We start from the raw sequence: 12,482 nt of genomic DNA, 5'->3' as shown, positions 1-12,482 counted from the left end.
GACAATAATGAATGTGTCATGATGAACGGAATGATGGAAAGTTGCATGGCAATATATCTCGGAATGGCTATGGAAATTCCATAATAGGTAGGTATGGTGGCTGTTTTGAGGAGGATATAAGGAGGTTTATGTGTGAAAGAGCGTATCATATCACGGGGTTTGGATGCACCGGCGAAGTTTGCGCCAACTCTCAATGTGAGAAAGGGCAATGCACAGTACCGAAGAGGCTAGCAAGGATGGAAGGGTGAGAGTGCGTATAATCCATGGACTCAAAATTAGTCATAAGAACTCACATACTTATTGAAAAAATCTACAAGTCATCAAAAACGTCGGTACTACACGCATGCTCCTAGGGGGATAGATTGGTAGGAAAAAGACCATCGCTCGTCCCCGACTGCCACTCATAAGGAGGACAATCAAATAACACCTCATGTTTCAAATTTGCTGCATAACGTTTACCATACGTGCATGATACGAGACTTGCAAACTTCAACACAAGTAATTCTCAATTTCACAACTACTCAACTATCACGACTTTGATATTATTACCTTCATATCTCAAAACAATCATCAAGCATCAAACTTCTCTTAGTATTCAAAACACTCTTAAGAAATTTTTACTAACTTTGAATTCCTAGCATATTAGGATTTTAGTAAATTACCATGCTATTAAGACTCTCAAAATAATCTAAGTGAAGCATGAGAGATCAATAGTTTCTATAAAACAAATCCAACACCGTGCTCTAAAAGATATAAGTGAAGTACTAGAGCAAAACTATATAACTCAAAAGGTATAAGCGAAGCACATAGAGTATTCTAACAAATTCCAAATCATGTATGGCTATCTCAAAAGGTGTGTACAGAAAGGATGATTGTGGTAAACTAAAATGCAAAGACTCAAATAATACAATACGCTCCAAGCAAAACACATATCATGTGGCGAATAAAGATATAGCTCCAAGTAAAGTTACCGATAGAAGTAGACGAAAGAGGGGATGCCTTCTGGGGCATCCCCAAGCTTTGGCTTTTAGTTGTCCTTAGATTATCTTGGGGGTGCCATGGGCATCCCCAATCTTAGGCTCTTTCCACTCCTTGTTCCATAATCCATCAAATCTTTACCCAAAACTTGAAAACTTCACAACACAAAACTTAAAGTAGAAAATCTCGTGAGCTCCGTTAGCGAAAGAAAATAAAAGACCACTTCAAGGTACTGTAATGAACTCATTATTTATTTATATTGGTGTTATACCTACTGTATTCCAACTTCTCTATGGTTTATGAACTATTTTACCAGCCATAGATTCATCAAAATAAGCAAACAACACACGAAAAACAGAATCTGTCAAAAACAGAACAGTCTGTAGTAATCTGTAGCTAGCGCAAGATCTGGAACCCCAAAAATTCTAAAATAAATTGCTGGACGTGAGGAATTTATCTATTAATCATCTTCAAAAAGAATTAACTAAATATCACTCTCCGAATAAAAATGACAGCAGTTCTCGTGAGCGCTAAAGTTTCTGTTTTTTACAGCAAGTTCAACAAGACTTTCCCCAAGTCTTCCCAACGGTTCTACTTGGCACAAACACTAATTAAACACAAAAAACACAACCAAATCAGAGGCTAGATAAATTATTTATTACTAAACAGTAGCAAAAATCAAGGAATACAAATAAAATTGGGTTGCCTCCCAACAAGCGCTATCGTTTAACGCCCCTAGCTAGGCATAACAAGCAAGAATAGATCTAGGTATTGCCATCTTTGGTTTTCAACTTTTTTAGTGGAATCAAGCTCGAATCCGGGAGGTTCTTTACGTTTCCCTTCATATTCTGAAATTTTTAGATCTAACGAATCCAACCGCTTATTGCAAAGAGTAATCAGCATATTCATGCGGTGAATATTTCCACTAATGTTCTTAAGAGGTTCAAGAGATTTCTGCAAGATTTTAGTAACTTCACAAATTTTTTAAAAAACTTGTGTCTCTTCCTGAGTAGGATGAGGCCAATTTTGTTGAGGTAGTGTTCCCACTATACCTTCTATAATTTCAAGTGCAATATGAGGATCGATTTCAATAAAATTGCCTTTGGCAACGCAATCCAAGAGTTGTCTATGAGACATATTTAATCCAACATAAAAATTGCGAAGCAAAATTCTCAGGTTTATTTCAGAGGTACAATTACGATAAGACTCCATTATTCTCAACCAGGCATCTTTTGAGTTTTCTCCTAGTCTCTGTTTAAAGTGAAAGATTTCGAACTCAGGAGTCAACGGAGAAGATAAGGGACTAGCCATAACAACAAGCAAACGAACTAACACACAAGCAAACAAAAACCAAGCGGGCAAAAAGAGGAAAATAAGGAAAGAGAGGGAGGATAGAGAGAGAGGGCGAATAAAACGGCAAGGGTGAAGTGGGGGAGAGGAAAACGAGAGGCAAATGGCAAATAATGTAATGCGGGAGATAAGGGTATGTGATGGGTACTTGGTATGTTGACTTTTGTGTAGACCTCCCCGGCAATGGCGCTAGAAATCCTTCTTGCTACCTCTTGAGCACTGCGTTGGTTTTCCCCGAAGAGGAAGGGATGATGCAGCAAATTAGCATAAGTATTTCCCTCAGTTTTTGAGAACCAAGGTAGCATAAGTATTTCCCTCGTACCTGCACAAAACAAATAAATCCTCGCAACCAACGCAAATATGGGTTGTCAATCCCTATAAGGCCACTTACGAGATTGAGATCTGATAGATATGATAAGATAATATTTTTGGTATTTTTATGATAAAGATGCAAACTAAAATAAAGGCAAAGTAAATATCAAAGGAAATAACTAAGTAGTAGGAGATCAATATGATAAAGTTAGACCCGGGGGCCATAGGTTTCACTAGTGGCTTCTCTCGAGAGCATAAGTATTCTACGGTGGGTGAACAAATTACTGTTGAGCAATTGACAGAATTAAGCATAGTTATGAGAATATCTAGGTATGATCATGTATATAGGCATCACGTCCGAAACAAGTAGACCGACTCCTGCCTGCATCTACTACTATTACTCCACTCATCGACTGCTATCCATCATGTATCTAGAGTATTAAGTTAAAAACAGAGTAACGCCTTAAGCAAGATGACATGATGTAGAGGGATAGACTCATGCAATATGAAGAAAACACCATCTTGTTATCCTCGATGGCAACAATACAATACGTGCCTTGCTTCCCCTACTGTCACTGGGAAATGGACACCGCAAGATTGAACCCAAAGCTAAGCACTTCTCCCATTGCAAGAAAGATCAATCTAGTAGGCCAAACCAAACTGATAATTCGAAGAGACTTGCAAAGATAACCAATCATACATTAAAGAATTCAGAGAAGATTCAAATATTGTTCATAGATAGACTTGATTATAAACCCACAATTCATCGGTCTCAACAAACACACCGCAAAAAGAAGATTACATCGAATAGATCTCCACAAGAGAGGGGGAGAACATTGTATTGAGATCCAAAAAGAGAGAAGAAGGCATCTAGCTACTAACTATGGACCCGTAGGACTGAGGTAAACTACTCACACTTCATCGGAGGGGCTATGGTGTTGTTGTAGAAGCCCTCCATGATCGATGCCCCCTCCGGCGGAGCTCCAAAACAGGCCCCAAGATGGGATCTCGTGGATACAGAAAGTTACGGCGGTGGAATTAGGGTTTTGGCTCCATATCTGATCGTTTGGGGGTACGTGGTAGGAGGAAGGAGTACGTCGGTGGAGCAACAGGGGGCCCACGAGGGTGGAGGGCGCGCCTGGGGGGGGGGGGTAGGCGCGCCCCTACCTCGTGGCCTCATGTTTCCTTTCTTGACGTAGGTTCCAAGTCTCCCAGGTCTTGTTCGTTGAGAAAATCACGTTCTCGAAGGTTTCATTCCGTTTGGACTCCGTTTGATATTTCTTTTCTTCGAAACCCTAAAACAGGCAAAAAACAGCAATTCTTGGCTGGGCCTTCGGTTAATAGGTTAGTCCCAAAAATAATATAAAAGTGGATAATAAATCCCAATAATGTCCAAAACAGTAGATAATATAGCATGGAGCAATGAAAAATTATAGATATGTTGGAGACGTATCACCACAACACACCCAATACAATGGTAAATTGTATAGGTGCACTAGTTCGGCAAAGATATGGTGATACAAGTGCAATATGGATAGTAGATAATGGTTTTTGTAATCTGAAAATATAAAAACAGCAAGGTAGCAAGTGGTAAAAGTGAGCACGAATGGTATTGCAATGCTAGGAAACAAGGCCTAGGGTTCATGCTTTCACTAGTGCAAGTCCTCTCAACAATAATAACATAATTGGATCATGTAACTATCCCTCAACATGCAACGAAGAGTCACTCCAAAGTCACTAATAGCGGAGAACAAACGAAGAGATTATGGTAGGGTACAAAACCACCTCAAAACTATCCTTTCTGATCGATCTATTCAAGAGTCCGTAGTAAAATAACATGAAGCTATTCTTTCTGTTCAATCTATCAGAGAGTTCGTACTAGAATAACACCTTAAGACACAAATCAACCAAAACCCTAATGTCACCTAGATACTCCAATGTCACCTCAAGTATCCGTGGGTATGATTATACGATATGCATCACACAATCTCAGATTCATCTATTCAACCAACTCAAAGAACTTCAAAGAGTGCCCCAAAGATTCTTCCAGAGAGTAAAGACGAAAACATGTTCGAACCCCCATCACTACTAGGGAAAACCTTATACACAGAATGTTACCAGTAGCGATTGTTAAAAAGAGGCGCTACTGCTACTTAGCAGTAGCGCGTCTGCTAGAACGGCGCTACTGTTACCCGCTTAGGAGTAGCGCGGCAGGGACAGAACGCGCTACTACTATAATTGCCACACCGTTCCCGACGTGCTAGGTATAGTAGTAGCGTCCTTCTATGAACAGCGCTACTACTACGGATTTTAGCAACAGCGCGTTTTGCCTCCCCACGCTACTGTTAAAGCTATTTTCACCTAACCCCCCCCCCCCGCGCGCGCGGCCTGATTCCCTCTCCTCTGCTTCCTCCCCCAATTCTCCTCTACTATTCCTCGTCGCCTCCGCCTCGCCACCGTCTCCCCCGACCCCGTCTGCCGCCGTCTCCCCCGACCCCATCTCTCTCCCCGCCCTCTGTAAGCACTCTCCCCTTCCAATCCCTCTTCTCTGCTTAGTATGAACCCTAGCTATTTAGTGCTAGTTAGTATGAACCCTAGGCTATTTTTAGTGCTAGTTAGTTAATTAATTATATGGTAATTAGGGCAGTAGTTCCTAGGTACTAATTAGTTATTAAGAACTAGGTACTAATTAGGTATTAGGTACCATGAGTATTATTTATAGTAAGTTTATTTTTAGTAAGAACTAATTGAATTAATAGAACTCGTTAGTAAGAACTTGTTGCTATTTTTTTAGTTAAAGCAATTTTTGTCGCATCGATGTGGACGATGCCTATCCCGCATCCTCATCGTTGAGTCGGCGGAGGACGACACCTGCTTGACCAGATGGGCCATGTCCGGGACTGGGCTCCGCTGGGGTGGTACTGGGAGGCGCTACCTACCGGGGGGCGCAGGTTGGTGAGAAGCCAGCCTATCGTTGACCAGAACATTCTTTGGTGGCGGTCGCGTGGGCCAGTGACGGTCCAGAGGCTCGAGGACTCCGCGGAGGTGGTGCGTCACCGTGTCAGTGAGGAGGACGCGCACGTCCGTCGCTACTTGTTTGTGTTGGAGCACAAGTTCTCTAATACCAGGCAGGTTCTCCAGGGATCTCACTGGAGCTATGATCCCGTGATGGTTCCTTCTTTGTGGGTGTCCACCGCCCGCGCCAATACCCGTCATGTGCTAGGGTTTTAGTTGTACTAGTGATGTTATATGTATGACACTATCCGGGATGTATTAGTGATAATATTCGACGATGTACGGACGCATGAGATGATTTACTTTTGCTTATTGAATGCATGCTACTTAGCAGTCCTATAAGATATTTTGAAATGTATATCTTGTGTTGCTCAATATCCAAGTGGTCGGTCATGTTTGCAGGTTACACCTCCGAGTGGCCAATGTTTTGCCGGAGTGTTGATTCATTTCTGTTCCGGCAAATTTCAGGCGCTCGATATGTCCTATTTTAGCAAAGGTCATGCCGGATTTTTCCGTGAATTTTGGCATGACTTTTGCCAGAATATGTAGGAAATATCGAGTGCCCCGGATTTGTGTGTTGAGTATCATGGTAGTTGTATTCGATCAATTTTCAATTAATGTTTTAACTATGAACATAGGAAATGTCTGACGACAAAAAGGATTTCGGTATTTGCAAATACTGCGAAGACAAGCGCGGCCTGTGCGATGGAATCTTCCTAGATGATGATAGGCGCTTCAGCATCAAGCTGGACGAGAACTTCGAAGTGGATACAGTAAGTCACAACAACAAGTCTTTCTTCGTAATTAAGCATGACATCTGCTTCATTTGCTTCAACTTATATTTTTTTACTATTCTACTAGCGTATCCCCTGCCATGCAAGAGTTTTTGTATTGGATAAGATAGGTTTCAGTCATACTATGGAGGTAAACAAAGTTTACTTGAAGACCGAGCATGGTTATATTTTCCATGCAAAATTATACAATTCAGACGACTACACCTATTTTGGATGCAAAACATGGTGAGCACTATGCAAGACTTATGCATTTGAGCCTGATATGGTTATCACCTTTGATATTCGTCCAGAAGATGATATTGAAGGTAATGCCGACATCTGGGTTGATGTGCAGACACCTCCAGTTACACCATTATGTTTCTCAACCATATTTATGTCTTTGATATTGTTTATTCAATAATAGTTGACACCTAATTTGTATTGTCAGCTTATTTCGGTGCAAGCAAACATGTCCAGCGCTTGGTAGACAGGACCTACTACTGTCCCGAGGCTGAACTAAACTGCGAGGAGCTAAGTCATTATGTTTCATGGCTTGAGGATCTTGATACTGTCAAGACAAATTTTCTTCCTGCACTTAGAAATGTTAGTACTGAAAACGTGCGACCAGTAGTGTTCGTAATGAACTACGGTCACATCTATTTAGGAAGGATGGTAAGATTTTTACTATTTGTCCTCGGTGCGTCTTTTCCATACATTATTTGTGAAGCTAAACTTCATTTGCTAAGTATGTTACCATACGATGTTCTTCAACAGGGACTCCTGATGAATGTTGTGCCTTATGGGATCGAGACTAAAGGTACCATGAGTATTATTAGCTTACGGCCAAGATATCCTACATGTTACTTTAGTGCATTCAAGATCAGCGATGAATGCTTAATAGTGCAAGACTGGACCAAATATGTGATGGGGGGAGCGTAGAGAAGTACTAGGGGGCAGCAAACAGATGTGCTACCCACAATTAGGAGACAGGTTCATCTACATGCTCCAACTTGATCAAGGAGGAGAGCTACACATGTTTTATGTTATTTTACCTAAGAGAGAGCAGCAGGAGTGATTAGCTAGCTAGAAATGAGTTTGAGGATGATGATGTGCTACACTATTACTATGATGATAAAATAGCTAGAGTTGGTGGTAATGACTATGATGATTATTATTAGCTAGTGTTGGTGGTGATTAGCTAGCTAGAATGAGAGTTTGAAGATGATGATGTGTGCTACACTGTGACTATGATGATTAAAAGCTAATGTTGGTGGTAATGACTATGACGATGATTAAATAGCTTGTGTTGGCGGATTAGATTCAAGTGGAGGCAACATGTGGTGCACATTGAAAGTACTACTAGTCCAAACTAGATCAAGTTTGGATTTGTAGTATACTTTTGACATGCACCACATATTGCCTCCACTTGAAACTAATCCACCTTCATTTGACACACTGTTATGGACATAATGATGTAAACCTCATAACTGGTATTGTACCAATATTTGTACGACGGTGCATAAATACACTAAAAATAAAAAAATAAAAAAAGAATACTAGTAGTGATGGACAGAAAACGCGCTGCCAGTAGTTACATTAGCAGTAGCGTGGGATTGAACAAATGCTGTAGCTACTTGTCCTAGCAGTAGCGCGTGCGGGCACGCGTTACTGCTAAGCAATAGCTGTAGCGCCTTATTGGTAGCGCGCCTACCCGCGCTACTGGTGGGCACAAAACCAGCGCTACCGCTAGGGTTTTCCCTAGTAGTGTATGCATAAGCTCTCGAGGTCACGGAACTCGCAAGTTGATCACCAAAACATACATCAAGTGAATCACATGATATCCCATTGTCACCACAGATAAGCATGTGCAAGACATACATCATGTGTTCTCAAATCCTTAAAGACTCAATCTGATAAGATAACTTCAAAGGGAAAACTCAATCCATTACAAGAGAGTAGAGGCGGAGAAACATCATAAGATCCAACTATAATAGCAAAGCTCACGATACATCAAGATCGTATCACCTCAAGAACACGAGAGAGAGAGAGAGATCAAACACATAGCTACTGGTACATACCCTCAGCCCCGAGGGAGAACTACTCCCTCCTCGTCATGGAGAGCACCGGGATGATGAAGATGGCCACCAGAGAGGGATTCCCCCCTCCGACAGGGTGCCGGAATGGGTCTAGATTGGTTTTCGGTGGCTACGGAGGCTTCTGGCGGTGGAACTCCCAATCTATTGTGCTCTCCAAAGTTTTTAGGGTATATGGATATATATATATAGGTGGAAGAAGTACGTCGGTGGATCTTCGGGCTGTCCATGAGGCAGGGGGCGCGCTCAGGGGGGTGGGCGCGCCCCCCACCCTCGTGGGCAGCCCGGGACTCTTCTGATCCATCTCCGATACTCCGTGGGCTTCTTTTGGTCCAAAAATAAGTTTCGTGAAGTTTCAGGTCAATTGGACTCTTTTTGATTTTCCTTTTCTGCGATAGTCTAAAACAAGGAAAAAACAGAAACTGGGAATGGGCTCTAGGTTAATAGGGTAGTCCCGAAAATCGTATAAAATAGCATATAAATGCATATAAAACATCCAAGGTTGATAATATAATAGCATGGAACAATCAAAAATTATAGATACGTTGGAGACGTATCAGGATCCCCAAGCTTAATTCCTGCTCGTCCTCGAGTAGGTAAATGATAAAAACAGAATTTTTGATGTGGAATGCTACCTAACATATTTATCCATGTAGTTCTCTTTATTGTGGCACGAATATTAAGATCCATAAGATTCAAGACAAAATTTTAATATTGACATAAAAATAATAATACTTCAAGCATACTAACCAAGCAATTATGTCTTTTCAAAATAACATGGCCAAAGAAAGCTATCCCTACAAAATCATATAGTCTGGCTATGCTCTATCTTCATCACGCAAAATATTTAAATCATGCACAACCCCGATTACAAGCCAAGCAATTGTTTCATACTTTTGATGTTCTCAAACTTTTTTAATCTTCACGCAATACATGAGCGTGAACCATGGACATAGCACTATATGTGGAATAGAATTGTGGTTGTGGAGAAGACAAAAAGGGAGAAGATAGTCTCACACCAACTAGGCGTATCAACGGGCTATGGAGATGCCCATCAATAGATATCAATGTGAGTGAGTAGGGATTGCCACGCAACGGATGCACTAGATCTATAAGTGTATGAAAGCTCAAAAAAGAAACTAAGTGGGTGTGCATCCAACTCGCTTGCTCACGAATACCTAGTGCATATTGAGGAAGCCCATCATTGGAATGTACAAGCCAAGTTCTATAATGAAAATTTGCCACTAGTATATGAAAGTAACAACATAAGAGACTCTCTATCATGAAGATCATGGTGCTACTTTGAATCACAAGTGTGGTAAAAGGATAGTAGCATTGTCCCTTCACTTTTTTTTGTCTTTTTTGTTTTTATGGCCTTTTTTTGTCCGGAGTCTCATCCCTACTTGTGGGGGAATCATAGTCTCCATCATCCTTTCCTCACATGGGACAATGCTCTAATAATGATGACCATCACACTTTTATTTTCGTACAACTCAAGAATTACAACTCGATACTTAGAACAAAATATGACTCTATATAAATGCCTCAGGTGGTGTACCAGGATGAGCAATGACTCATGAGTGACATGTATGAAAGAATTATGGTAGCTTTGCCACAAATACGATGTCAACTACATGATCATGCAAAGCAATATGACAATGATGAAGCGTGTCATAATGACGGAACGGTGGAAAGCTGCATGGCAATATATCTCGGAATGGCTATGGAAATTCCATAATAGGTAGGTATGGTGGTTGTTTCAAGGAAGGTATATGGTGGGTTTATGGTACCGGTGAAAGTTGTGCGGTACTAGAGAGGCTATCAATGATGGAAGGGTGAGAGTGCGTATAATCCATGGACTCAACATTAGTCATAAAGAACTCACGTACTTATTGCAAAAATATATTAGTTATCGAAAGAAAGTACTACGCACATGCTCCTAGGGGGATAGATTGGTAGAAAAAGACCATCGCTCATCCCCGACCGCCACTCATAAGGAAGGCAATCAATAAATAAATCATGATCCGACTTCATCACATAACGGTTCACCATACGTGCATGCTACGGGAATCACAAACTTCAACACAAGTATTTCTCAAATTCAAAACTACTCAACCAGCATGACTCTAATATCACCATCTCCATATCTCAAAACAATCATCAAGTATCAAACTTCTCATAGTATTCAATGTACTTTATATGAAAGTATTTATTATATCCCTCTTGGATGCCCATCATATTAGGACTAAATTCATAACCAAAGAAAATTACCATGCTGTTTAGGACTCTCAAAATAATATAAGTGACGCATGAGAGTTCATCTATTTCTATAAAATAAAACCACCACCGTGATCTAAAAAAATATAAGTGAAGCACTAGAGCAACAACAAACTACTCCGAAAGATATAAGTGAAGATCAATGAGTAGTCGAATAATTATGCAACTATGTGAAGACTCTCTAACATTTAATAATTTCAGATCTTGGTATTTTATTCAAACAGCAAGCAAAACTAAATAAAATAAAATTACGCTCCAAACAAAACACATATCATGTGGTAAATGAAAATATAGCTCCAAGTAAAGTTACCGATGAACGAAGACAAAAGAGGGGATGCCTTCCGGGGCATCCCCAAGCTTGGGCTTTTAGGTGTCCTTATATTATCTTGGGGTGCCATGGGAATCCCCAAGCTTAGGCTCTTGCCACTCCTTGTTCCATAATCCATCAAATCTTTTACCCAAAACCTGAAAAAATCACAACACAAAACTCAAAGTAGAAAATCTCTTGAGCTCCGTTAATGAAAGAAAACAAAACACACTTCAAGGTACTATAATGAACTCATTCTTTATTTATATTGGTGTTAAACCTACGGTATTCAAACTTCTCTATGGTTTATAAACTATTTTACTAGCCATAGATTCATCAAAATAAGCAAACAACACACGAAATACAGAATCTGTCAAAAACAGAACAGTCTGTAGTAATCTGTAGCTAACGCAAGTTCTGGAACCCCAAAAATTCTAAAATAAAAAGCTGGACGTGAGGAATTTATCTATTAATCATCTACACAAAGAATTAACTAAATATCACTCTCCAATAAAAAATGGCAAGAATTCTCGTGAGCGCTAAAGTTTCTGTTTTTAACAGCAAGATCAACAAGACTTTCCTCAAGTCTTCCCAACGGTTCTACTGTTGGGGAACGTAGTAATTTCAAAAAAAATCCTGCACACACGCAAGATCATGGTGATGCATAGCAACGAGAGGGGAGAGTGTTGTCCATGTACCCTCGTAGACCGAAAGCGGAAGCGTTAGCACAACGTGGTTGATGTAGTCGTACGTCTTCACGATCCGACCGATCAAGTACCAAACGCACGACACCTCCGAGTTCAGCACACGTTCAGCCCGATGACGTCCCTCGAACTTCGATACATCCGAGTGTTTAGGGAGAGTTTTGTCAGCACGATGGCGTGGTGACGATGATGATGTTCTACCAACGCAGGGCATCGCCTAAGCACCGTTACAGTATTATCGAGGTGGACTAGGGGGAGGGGGGCACCACACATGGCTAAAAGATCAACTGGTCAATTGTTGTGTCTATGGGGTGCCCCCTGGCCACGTATATAAAGGAGTGGAGGAGGGGAGGGGCCGTCCCTCTCTATGGCGCGCCCTAGGGGAGTCCTACTCCCACCGGGAGTAGGATTCCCCTTTCCTAGTAGAACTAGGAGCCCTTCCAAGTAGTAGGAGTAGGAGAGAAGGAAAGGGAAAAGAGAAGAGAAGGAAGGAGGGGGCTCAGCCCTTCCCCCTAGTCCAATTTGGACTAGGCCTTGGGGAGGCGCGCGGCCTGCCTCTCTCTCTTTCCCGTAAAGACCAATAAGGCCCATAAACTCCCCGGCGAATTCCTGTAACTCCCCGGTACTCCGATAAATACTCGAATCACTCGGAACCTTTCCGGTGTCCGAATAT

Source organism: Triticum aestivum, chromosome 2A, assembly GCF_018294505.1.
Source record: "Triticum aestivum cultivar Chinese Spring chromosome 2A, IWGSC CS RefSeq v2.1, whole genome shotgun sequence".
NCBI classification, from domain to species: domain Eukaryota; kingdom Viridiplantae; phylum Streptophyta; class Magnoliopsida; order Poales; family Poaceae; genus Triticum; species Triticum aestivum.
This window is presented reverse-complemented; position numbering follows the sequence as displayed.